This window comes from Triturus cristatus, chromosome 6 (genome assembly GCF_964204655.1).
Source record: "Triturus cristatus chromosome 6, aTriCri1.1, whole genome shotgun sequence".
NCBI lineage: Eukaryota > Metazoa > Chordata > Amphibia > Caudata > Salamandridae > Triturus > Triturus cristatus.
Genome location: NC_140589.1, coordinates 50,549,222 through 50,561,992, shown reverse-complemented (window position 1 = coordinate 50,561,992; position 12,771 = coordinate 50,549,222). Strand labels below are relative to the sequence as shown.

Here is a 12,771-nt window from a genome sequence, read left to right as displayed (position 1 = left end):
CCGACCCATGCCCAGGGTCATACACTTGACCAGATTTGGTCTTTAAGTTGTACGCTTTTTCCTCCTAGCATTTCTCCCTGCACTTGGTCTGATCATTTTCTGATCTCCTTTTCCATCTCTCTTGGTGTCCCTGACAGACCCTCCTTACCTAAAAATCTTGTCGCTCGAAACTGGAATCGGGTTGACTTAAACTCTCTTTCTCTCTCTCTTGCTTCTTCTACTCCTGATCTTTCTGAACTCCCTCTGGATTCTCAAGCTGAAGCGCTTAACACCTGGCTGTCTTTCTCTTGTGATCAGGTTGCCCCGCTTAGGAAAACTAAGGCTGTTCGTCCCTATGACGCTCATAAGTGGTTTAATACCGAGCTTAAAGCTCTGAAATTGGACCTGAGACGCTCTGAGCGTCATTGGAGACGAAATTACTGCCCCGCTCTTCGGGTCCAATACAAACATCTTCTCTATGAATATAAGCAAGCCGTCCTTCTGGCCAAAACAAAATACTTTTCTGAGAAAGTGGCCCTCTCTGCTAACAAATCCAAGGAGATTTTCTCTTTGGTCAATGATCTGGCATTTTCGGCTCGTACCAATCCTACTCTCATTCCCTCTCAAGATCTCTGCTCTTCTCTCAATGATTTCTTCATTGAGAAGATCGTCAAGATCAAAGCCAATATTCCCCTGCTTCCTCCCCCTCTCCCCACTCCTTCTCTGTCGGCTCTCTCTTCTTCTTTCGACTCTTTCCCCCCTATTTCTGTAGACACATTTCTCACTTTGCTTACCAAGATCAAGTCAGGCTCTCCAGCTGACTGTGCTCCGGCCCGGATTTTAGGAGCTTTATTTACTAGTTGTCCTTCTCCCCCTCTTTCTTTTCTCAATGCCTCTCTTGCCCTGGGCTTAGTCCCGTCATTCTTTAAATCTGCTATTGTTTTGCCTATTCTAAAAAAACCTGGCCTTGACCCTTCACTCCCTTCTAATTTTAGGCCTATTTCTCTTCTTCCCTTTCTTGGCAAGATTCTAGAAAGTTATGTTACCTCTTGCCTTTCTGCTCATATTGAGGAGAACCATGTCCTGGCCTCACATCAGGCAGGCTTCCGTCGAGGCCACTCCACTGAGTCAGTGGTTCTTGCAGTCCTCGATGAGCTGAAATCTAAAGCTGATTCTTCTCTTCCTCAAGCCTTGGTTCTCCTTGACTTGTCCGCTGCGTTTGACACGGTTGATCATTCCATCCTTCTTGACCGTGTCAGCGCGGCGGGCATTCGGGGCCTTGCATTCTCCTGGCTTGCCTCCTTTCTTTCTGGCCGCTCTCAGGCAGTTCATTTATCTGGTTTCTCTGCCCCTTCCCGCTTGGTTCCCTGTGGTGTTCCCCAAGGTTCCTCTCTTTCCCCTCTGCTCTTTAATCTTTACATCTATCCTCTTATTTCTGCTCTTCTTGCTCTGGGGGTCTCCGTGTATAATTACGCCGATGACCTCCAGCTTGTCTTTGATCTTTCCTCTTCATCTCTGTCTCTCTCAAAATTTCGCTCTACTCTGGTCTTTATCTCGGATTGGATGAGCTCTAACCATCTTAAGCTCAACCCGGACAAGACCGAGTTGGTCTTGACGGGCGGCCCATCCAGTCCTTGGTCTTCCGCTTTTTGGCCCCCCTCCTTTGGCTCCCTCCCTACTCCGGTTTCTTCTGTCAGAACTTTGGGTATTCAGGTCAGTCATGATCTTTCCTTGCATGCACAAATTAGTTCTGTTGTTTCTTCCTGCTTTCTATCCCTCCGGCTTATTCGAAAGATTTCCCGTTTCTTTTCCTCAGATGCACTTAAAATCATCATTATGGCTCTGATTACCTCCCGTCTTGATTACGGGAATAGCTTGTACGTGGGCATTCCAGCCTACGAAACTCGACGTCTGCAAGCTATTCAGAACCAGGCCGCTCGTCTCATCTTTCACCTTTCTAAAACTCATCACATCACTCCCGTGCTCAAGTCTCTTCATTGGCTCCCTGTTTTTCAGCGTTCTCTCTTTAAAATGGGTTGTCTTGTTTTTTTGGCTCTTGCCCGTTCAGCTCCTGCATTTATATGTTCCCTTATTTCTTCTCATATTCCTGCCCGCACTCTCCGCTCTTCTACTTTGGCCCTTCTCAATGTCCCCCGCTTCCGTAAATCCAGAACTGGAGGCACACGCTTTTCAGTTCTGGCCCCCCGCTTCTGGAATAGACTTCCCCTTTCCATGCGATCCATCCCCATTTACTCCCATTTTCGTAAAGCCTTGAAAACTTTTCTGTTCTCCCAGGCGTACTCTTGCTAATCCCTTCGGGCTGCCTCAGTGATAGTTGGTCTCAACACCAGCGCCAGGAAGCCGCTTGGCCACAGTGCGCTTAATCAAATACTTTCTTCATTCATTCATTCATTCATTCATTCACACCCACCGCATCAGTGAGAGTGAATGGGCTTATCTCCAACACTTTCCGGATTCAACAAGGAACGCAACAAGGGTGCCCATTATCACCACTCTTGTTTGCCTTATACATGGAGCCTATGGCACAGCGGATAAGGGATGATCCCTTAATCTCAGGGGTGCAATTCGGGGGGAGAGACACAAAATTAGCCTATACGCAGATGATGTGGTGGCCACATTGGAGAAGCCTCGAGTGTCTCTCCCTGCCTTTCTGGAAGAACTGGATCTTTTTGCTCTGGTATCGGGTTTCAAGATCAATGTGCATAAGTGACAAGCCCTTAATTTACCCCTTAGTTCTGACACTCTGGGCCTACTGCAGCGGTCTTATGGCATCCACTGGGCCAAGGATGCAGTCCCTTACCTAGGCCTTCGTCTCTTGGCTAGCACCCAGGACACCTCTTCACTGAACTATACAACCTTGGCACAGCAAGTGAGGGTCTGCCTTCGCAAATTGAGGCCTCATTCGATGTCCTGGCTGGGTAGGATAGCGGCCGTAAAAATGACCATACTTCCCAAGATAATATACATTTTTGAGACACGCCCGCTAATCCCCCCTCCGGGCACTATGCGCTCACTGCAAAGAGACCTAGAGCGCTTCATTTGGCAGGATCAGAGACCGCTGCTGCATAGGGAGTTAACCTAGAGGAGCCCTGTAGAAGGAGGTCTGGGAGTCCCTAACCTGCAACACTACTGGTGGGCTGTACAGATGTGGCCCCTGGTTGAGTGGTCGCGTCCAGAGTCAGAGAAACACTGGCTGTTCATGGACAGGTCTCTTGCCAGACAGCCCCTATGGGGCGTCCCCTTCCTCACGAAAACTGCCAGGCCACGGAACTTATATTTTTGTAAGGTGACTCACCCCACCCTCTTAGATTTGGACAGAGTATCTGACTCCAGGGGCCTCTCGAGCTTTCCGTCCCCCATCACACCCATAGTGAACAACCCAGACTTTACACCAGGGCTAGACAGATCTGAGTTTGCACACTGGATAAAGGAGGGCCAGCACTCTGTCGGACACCTCTTCAATACTGCAGGCCCCCTAGCATTCTCTGACCATCGCAGGGAGCATGATCTCCCGGAATCGGAGTGGTTTCACTACACACAGATCCGTCACTGGGTAATGCATCTTGGGGTGTGGGAGGGGGCTGAACGTCATCTTACACCTTTCGAGAAGTGGCTCCTCGTGAGACATACAGATGCCCGCCTGACTTCCGACCTATACAGATTCATAAATCGACCTTCTGACAGTGAGAAATCACCTGGTCAGCTCAGATGGAAGGCTGTACTAGATAGATCGCTGACACAGAAAGAATGGATAGATATATATTATAGAGCCCAGCACACAGCGCGAAACATGGCAGGTATTGAAACGGCCACAAAAATTTCCACCCATTGGTATCTCACCCCACCCCTGCTCCATAGGGGCAACCCAGCACAGAGCCCTCAGTGTTGGAGAGGCTGTGGTTCGTTGGGTACCTTGACTCACCTGTTATGGGAATGTCCTTCCTTAGAGGATTACTGGAAACAGATATTGAATGAAACTGACTCCTACTTCGACACCCAAATTCCCCGGTTCCCAGCCTACGTCCTCTTAGGTCTTACAAACCCGATTACCTTCGCGCTCAGGGCACGCAGAGGCAGGCAGATGGTCCTTGCATTAGTGGCGGCACTGCAAACTGTTTTGTCACTCTGGGGTACCATAACAGTCCCATCTTAGCTGGGATGGCTTCATAGGCTATAGGGCATTCTTGGGATGGAGAAGATTTTGTTATCCCTCATGAATCCAACCGCCTCATTCCATGACCTGTGGGAGCCTTTCCTAAAGTTGTTGACATCGGAGTTTACAGATCTTACCTGCCCCAAGTATCTGAGAACACTGCTTTTAACAGACATACCCCAAAGGGATGACACGGCGGAGCATTTGCAACAGTAAACCCACCTTACAAGAGTGGCTCATCCGTGTGGTGCCTTACCAGACGTGTACCAGAAACTGGCTCTGTCAGAGGGAGAGGGAGGAGGGGAGGGAGAAGGGGGGGTGGTTATTTGTTCATTGTTTATCTTGCTTTAAGAGCAGTCCTGTGGAAGGACCACACTCCGAATGTACAACATATGCTTGTATTGTGTTTGTTATTTAACTGAATGAAGCCAATAAAAGAAATCTAAACTTAAAAAGTAGGATGTGTGCTTACGTTTTACATGTCCTAACAGTGAAAATCTCCCAATGTTGTTTTTCTCTGTAGTAAGGCCCATATCTCCCATTGACCAACACTGGATTTACTTTTTACATCTAATAAGTGATATATTTGGATTGGGAGCAGATAGAGATTTGCTGTTTACACTTAAATCAATTGTAATTTTACTCCCTCTTAAATGGGGAAGTCTGATTTTAAATTACAATTCTAAAAATGTTGCTTTTAGAAATATAGTATTGTTTTGTCCTAACCATCTGTGCGTTTTGCCAGTGTCCTAGATCACATGACTGTGAATGGCTCTTCTGTTGGGGTATGTGTTTTTAGGTCGAGCCTAGCGTTGCAGCGCATGCGCTGCTCGCTCTGTTAGGCATGCTGTAGTAGGGTATGTTTTAGAAGTGGTGTGGAAGCCCTGCCCATATTTTTCATTTGCTGGTTTCATTGTCCAAGGTAAATGCTGGCTTCCAATTGATAATGAGGCTTCTTAGTCCCTCCTTGTTACCACCCTGTCTCCTTTTGTGACCGCCCATCAGGACTGGATCTTTTACTTGCAGGGTTACATTGTCTCCTTCAATTAGTTGATAAGCACTTTTTCTTTTGATTTGGCTTTGTCATTTTGCCAGGGCCATGAATTACCGTTTTCGATTCGTTAATGAGCTCAGTGTGTGTGATGGGCTGACCTGTCTTAATCAGATTCTGGCAAGCACCCAAGGCAAAATGTAAGTGCAGTGCACTTTAAGTGAATTCTATTTTATAAAGCGAGCATAAAATGTTCTATATTTGTATTATGAAAGAGAAAATAAATTGTAATCTGAAAGAAACACGTTAGTTATAGATTCCTTACATTAGAATTAGCCCCGGCGTATTTTTTTTCGTGAGCAGTACCTCTGCGCGTCGGAAGGTGGCATTAGTCAGCTCCGCATCCGTCGTCGGCGTCGTGGTCGCCAGGATGACGTCGCAGCAGTTACTTAGACGCGCCCTTGCGCGCTCACGTCAGTTCTTTCTTTTTCAGCGCCAGCCAGCACAGATCCGGGACGAGCGGTACTTCAGTCATCAAGTTTTTCTCGACTTTTGTCGACTTCTTGTTTCGAATCTCTGACTCCGAACAGGTGCACCAGGGATGCCCGGTTTCAAGGCCTGCGGTTCCTGTAACCGATTGATGTTAGTGGCAGATCCGCACCGCGTGTGCCTGTTTTGCCTGGAGCGTGACCATGACTCCAAGTCGTGCGCCGACTGTCGGTCGATGGCGCCGAAGGCTTTGTGGGAGCGGTCCCGAAAGCTGCTTGAATACCGACAGTTGGCTCCACGCCGTTCGAGGTGATGGTCCAGATGGAGATCGAGAGACCGGTCGCAGAGCCAACACCATTTCGGTTCAAAATCATCGAAGTCTTCGCACTCGGGGTTGAGTAAGTCAAAGAATAAGGAGAAGTCGAAGAATCATAATCGCTCTTCGACTTCTCATCCGTCGGCCGATCCGACGAGGCACGCGGGTGGTGCCACTCCCAGGGCTCTGCATGCGGAGACCGAAGGGTCGACTCCGAGCTTCCCTTCCTTTCCGCGACCCAGAGCAACCCCCGCCCAGCTTTGTACGTTCTACGAGGCGATGCATGCCATCTTTGAGCGGACCGAACCCGCCGGCGCGCCTTTGGGCCCTGCGGACTCGGTTGGAGGGCCCAGGTCTTCGCTGCCGGTGGCTCCGGCCCCGGCGCAGCAGGCCCCCCTTGGATCTAGGCCTCGATCCGGATCGGCACTGGTTGACCTCATTACACCTCCACCGGCGCCGCTCCTTACGGCACCACTACTACGTTCGGCTCCCGTCGGCTTCCCGGCCGTAGTCGACCCCGGCCTCCATCCCGACATGGACACGGAGCCGGGCCGGCGGCACCTGATGCCGGATCCAGCACCGAGTGGGGTTTTTGTGCCCCTGTTCACTCCTGGGGTCCCTTTGCAACAACAGTGGCACCCAGAGGATGATGAGGAGGACTGGGAGGGGTCAGGTGACTATTTAACTGACCAGTTTGATACTGAGCAGGACTGGAGAGAGGAATTGGGGGATGCCAGTGGTCTTGACACCTCTCCTGACCTTGGCATGTTGTCTCCTCCTACCGTGGCTACAGAAGAGGAAGCGTCATACGCAGTGGTGTTGCGTAGGGTGGCTGAGGCAGGTTTAACCTCCTGAAAGAGGTGCTTCAGCCGGCTGTGAGCTCTTTGGAGCCCCTGCTGCCATTTAATGAGGCCCTCACAGACGTTCTTTTGGGCACGTGGTCCAGGCCCATCATAGGGGCTCCCGTGGACAGGATGATCGCCCGACGTCACCGCTTGGCTCCAGGCGACCCCACTTTCCTTTCCCAACACCCCACCCCTGAGAGCTTGGTAGTTCAAGCTTCCATCTCCAAAAGCACCTTCACTACCGCTCCACTGGAAAGGGAATCCAAGAAGCTGGACCACCTTGGCAAGAAAATGTTCTCTTCCGCCAGCCTAGAACTGCGGTCTGTAAACACCGCATGTCTCTTGGGCCGTTATTCGCACTCAGTGTGGGATACGGTGGCGCAAGTGCTGCCTCAGTGTCTGGAGGAGGCCCGGGCAGTGCTCTCCCAGGCTGTTGCCACCGGGAGAGATGCAGCAAAGTTTACAATCCGTTGTGGGCTGGACACCGCCGACTCTCTGGGCAGGACCATTTCAACATCGGTAGGGCTTCGTCGCTACGCCTGGATGAGGTCCACTGGCTTTTCAGGGGATGTCCAGAACACCTTGATGGACATGCACTTTGATGCCCGTTGCCTTTTTGGCGACAAAGCAGACAACGCCCTAGAACGCTTCAAGGACTCACGGGCAACGGCCAAGTCCTTGGGCCTCTCCACCCGTCCGACGCAGTCTGCTTTTCGCCCCTTTCGCGGCTAGGGAAGGGGTGTCCTGCTATGTCCCACCCAGGGCCACAGGCCGCAGCAAGTTACCCAACCTTTATGCGGCCAGGGACGTGGAAACAACTGGCGGGGTTCCGGGGGCCAGCAGGCGGGCCAGTCCACCAAACTCCCCTCTGCAGCAGCCTCCAAACCCTCCTAGTCCGACCTTTCAGGCCCATCAAACGCCACTGGGCGGCAGGATTCGTCATCAACTCCCCCACTGGTGCACCATCACGTTGGACGGGTGGGGTTTGCAAATAATCTGAAGGGGCTACTCCCTCCCCTTCGAGACTACCCCTCCAGCCATGCCACCTCGACACCACCGCATGTCGGAGGATCATCTGGTCCTTGTCCAACAGTAAGTTACAGCTCTCTTGGCTAAGGGAGCCATCGAGCGTGTTCCTGTCCCAGAAGTGGGTCGTGGATGTTATTCCCACTACTTTCTGGTTTCCAATAAGGAAAAGGGCCTGCGTCCTTTCTTGGACCTCAGGGATGTCAATTGCTTCCTCCGGAAGGAGAAGTTCAAGATGTTGATGCTTGCTCAGGTCTTGTCTGCCCTCGATCCACAAGACTGGATGGTAGCATTGGACTTACAGGACGCTTATTTTCACATCCCCGTCCTACTGCCCCACCGGCATTACCTGCGGTTCACAGTAGGCCACGAGCATTTTCAGTTTACCGTGGTCCCCTTTGGCCTTACCAGCGCCCCTCGGGTGTTCACAAAAGTGATGGCGGTGGTCGCAGCTCATCTGCGCAGATCGGTGGTTTCAGTCTTCCCCTATCTCGACGACTGGCTGTTGAAGTCGGGCTCACCCCAGGCAGTCGTCTTCCACCTCCAGACTACGGCTGACCTCCTGCATTCGCTGGGGTTCTCCATCAATGAGCCGAAGTCGCACCTGATTTCCTCTCAAAAGCTCCTCTTCATTGGAGTGGTTCTGGACATGACACAGTTTCAGGTTTATCCTCCCGAACAGCGAGTCTGGGATATTCGGGCTATGATTCCAATCTTTCAGCCTCTATCCCAGGTTTCGGTCAGAATGACTCTGAAGCTGCTGGGCCTCATGACCTCCTGCATCCTGCTGGTCGATCATGCCAGGTGGCATATGCGGGCTCTGCAGTGGGACCTGAAGTTCCAGTGGGCGCTGCATCAGGGGAATCTGTCCGATTGCGTCCAGATCTCGGAGGGCACTGCTCAACAACTGCAATGGTGGCTAACAAACCAGGATTGGGTCAATGCAAGATCCCTCTCCCTTCCCCAACCAGACCAAACTGTGGTGATGGACGCATCCCTTCTGGGATGGGGCAGCCACATGGGAGAGGTGGAGATCAGAGGCCTCTGGTCTCCAGTGGAGTCTGGGCTTCACATCAACCTACTGGATCTCTGTGCGATTCATCTTGCACTGAAGGCATTCCTTCCCTCTGTCCGGGAAAGAGTAAGGCAGCTGTTCACGGACAACACCCCCGTCATGTGGTATTGCAACAAACAGGGCGGGGTGGTGTCGTGGACCCTTAATCAGGAGGCTCTCCGCCTCTGGACATGGCTGGAACATCAGGGCATTTCCTTGGTGGTTCAACACCGGGACGGTTCTCTGAATGCCAGGGCGGAAGAACTCAGCCGCAGGTGCATGATGGATCCCAAATGGCATCCTCACCAGGAGGTGGTGAAAGGTCTCTTTCAACAGTGGGGAGAGCCTTGGTTATATATATTCGCCACCGAAGAGAACGCGCAAAGTCACCTATTCTTTGTTTGGAATTTCCAAGGCGGCACTTGCTTGTCGTCGCAAGTGGAGTTTCGGTCTGTTGTACACCTTTCCACCTGTACCACTTCTGCCCAGAGTGCTGAGGAAGATCAGGCGCGACCGGGCACAAGTCATTCTTGTGGCACTGGATTGGGTACGAAGAGTCTGGTATCCCGAGCTGCTCAACATGGCCATCGGTCCTCCTATCCGACTGCCCCTTCGGGAGGGTCTTCTGTCGCAGCAGCAGGGGACAGTTCTCCACCCGAACCTGTCTAGTCTCCACCTCCTTGAGTGGAGATTGAGCGGCGCCAGTTGACATCTTACAACCTGCCTCCTGAAGTCTGTGATGCAATCTTGGCAGCCAGGCGTCCCTCCACTAAGACGGTATAAGCCTGTAGATGGAACAAATTTGTGGCATGGTACACAGCAAAGGCTGTGGATCCCTTTTCTGCCCCTCTTTCTGAGGTACTCTTGTTTCTTCTCTCTTTGGCCCAGCAGGGATCTGCTCTGAGCACTATCAAGGGCTATCTTTCAGCTGTCTCTGCATTTCGTCGGCTGCCAAATCAGCCTTGTCTTTTCAAGTCCCAGGTAGCTAACTGTTTCCTAAAAGGCTTAACGCATCTTTTTCCTCCAATCCCCTTCAGTATGCCTCAGTGGAACTTGAACCTTGTGCTAACCTATCTCATGTGTACTCCCTTTGAGCCACTGCATAACTGTCCTTTATGCCTTCTGACTCCTAAAACTGCTTTCCTGGTAGCCATCACTTCTTCTAGAAGAGTGATTGAGCTCCAGGCTCTTTCTTCAAAACCTCCTTTCCTATCTGTTCATCCGGACAAGGTGGTTCTCCGGACCTATTTTGTACAGGGCCTATGAAAAAGAAAAATCCCCTATTAAAATCGGTATATTGTTCCTAAGTAGTTTGTTTGATCAACCCCTGAGGTATCAATAGTTCTTTTCCTTCGCTTGTGCTGATATAGTTGGAGGTCCCTATGATATGAAGGGGGGGCTATGAAAACTGGTGGAAGGAGGAACGCGATGTAACACGTGCCATCCCACCCCGGTGGTAATCGAAAATAGGCCGTGGAGCCACATACAAAATAAGTGTGTCGGGAGGCTAAGGCAGATGACTTACTCCAATCCTCAAAATCTAGTATTGTGGAGCAATCACTATGTCCTAATTTTAGGGACCCATTATGCCTGAGGCACAGATGGCTTTTAGTTGGTGTTACCAATATAGAGGGAGGGCCATTATTCCTTTTGGATCTTATGTTTAGGATTTGGAATGGGTATGTCTTAATCCTATCATCTATTTGGTACTCTTCTTGTTCTAACGTGGACCCTCTTGCTTGTGGATCGCCGTCATCATTGGGGTAACAGGCTTTATTCAAGACTTTGTTCAAATCTCCCCATGGCCACCCGTTCTTGCACGTTTTTCCATCCCCAGGACAGGTTAAGGAAGTATTTATGTCCCCCATTAGGGCATCCCAGGCCTGACATGTTCCATTATGGGAGAAAGGTAAAGGAGAAAGGGGCATTCCTCCCCTATGCTGGTGGGTTGGGAGTCGGCCACAAACCCAGCAATCAGTCGTATTGCTGACCTGGTGTGTATGATGTAACATCTGTATGAAAGTATTATTCTGTAAGGCCAGCCGGTGACTCTGCTCATGGGGCGGTAAAGTGTGGCACGTGTGTTCTGCTGTTGTGTTGACATGTCCTTGTTGGTGTGGTGATGGTGTCTGGGAAGGGAAAACAACATGTAATATCCACGCCACACATGTCAATATAGCACATATCGAAAACAGAATTATCAAAGTCATTATACATCGGCTACGTAAAATTTTGCAGTATTTTCTTGTCATCATTGTCTTTTTAGTTGGGCCCCAGGCAGTCTGTCCTAAAGCAGTAGTCATTGTCTGACAGCTTCACCAGTCAGTCTGTACCGACTGGACTTAATTGATCAAACTTGAGCTAATTTGGCAGATCGTAATTTCGAACTGTAAGTTTGTTGGGGGGTCGGATCCAGGAGAGGGGGCAAATAGTTTGGGTTATCTTTCTTTTGAACAATGTTCTCAGGGTCCCCAAAGTACTTTTTACAATGGCTGGCATGAAGCCATCCTTTCCTTACTTCAACCTTTACTGCTGTCCGCGTAGTAAGGAGGACCAATTTGGGCTGCTTCCACCTGGGCTCCAAGGGCAATGTTCTATCAAAGTTTCGGATGAGAACCCAGTCTCCTGGCCTTATCGCATGCTCTTCGGTACTGGTGTGATCTGGAAAGGCAGCCGCCACCTGTGAACGACAAGAGCGTAGTGCAGACATCATGGCGGCAAGATAATCTGTCAACATATTACTGTCAGTATCCGTGATAGACTTAGGTCTAGGTGTGCCCCACATGTTAGGAGGTCTGCCATAAACTACTTCATAAGGAGATAGACCGGTCCTTGAATGTGCTACCATTCTCATGTAGAAAAGGGCTACCGGCATGGCTGTGACCCAATCTACACCTTTTTCTGCGCATATTTTTGCTATTTTTGTCTTCAGTGTCTGGTTGTGTCTTTCCACTAGACCTGCTGCTTGTGGGTGCCTGACACAATGGAACTTCCAAGTATATCCTAGCAATAGGGACACTTGTTCCATCAATTTAGAAGAAAAAGGCTGTCCATTGTCAGAGTAAATTATTCGGGGCAACCCATACCTGGGGAAAAATTCCCTGACCAGCTGTTTCGCTGTTGTCTCTGCTGTGTAATCTGGTACGGCATAGGCTTCTGTCCACCTAGTTAGTGTACATACAATTACTAGCACATACTTGTGTCCTCGACACCTGTCCATTTGTATGTAGTCCATTTGTAGGACCTCGAAAGGATGTTCAGGGGGGTGAAATCCACCTTGTTCTACAGACACCCCTTTCCCCGGGTTGAACTGACAGCATATCATACATGTTCTGACTGTGTGTTTTGCGGCAGCCCGCAAGTTTTTGTTGTGCCATAATGGTCGTAAGCTATCTAACATTCCCTTCTCACCTAGGTGTGCTGGACTATGTGTACTTTCTATGATTATGGGTACCATTGAATCGGGTAGGAACCACACGGTTTTGTCTTTTGTCACCCATCCCTGTTCAGTCTCTGTCCCTCCTGCTCCAGTCCATTTTTTCTTTTCTTCTGGGGTGGCGTGGGCCTGTACTTCTATGACGTCTTTGGAGGGGTCTCTTACTACCAGAACTGTATTCTGTTGAATTGTGTGGGAAATGGCTGCTGTCTGGGCTGTGTGTTTGGCAGTTTGATCTGCAAGATCATTCCCTTTGGAAACATCGTCTGTAACTTTGGTGTGGGCTTTGCATTTCAATATTGCTACAGCCGTTGGTAGATGTATGGCATCCAACAGGTCCTGTATTAAAGGTCCATGTTGTATCTTGGCTCCATGGGAGGTCAGAAAACCTCTTTCTTTCCATAGAGTCCCGAAATTGTGAACCACCCCAAAGGCATACTGCGAATCTGTGTAAATGTTTA

At 50.1% G+C, this 12,771-nt stretch overlaps 1 protein-coding gene across 1 annotated transcript in view; it reads left to right on the top strand.

The window, feature by feature from the left end:
• DNAH8 (dynein axonemal heavy chain 8) overlaps nucleotides 1-12,771 on the top strand; it is a 13,985,216-nt gene that overhangs the window by 13,825,824 nt on the left and 146,621 nt on the right. The gene's annotated exons all lie outside the window — the stretch shown is intronic.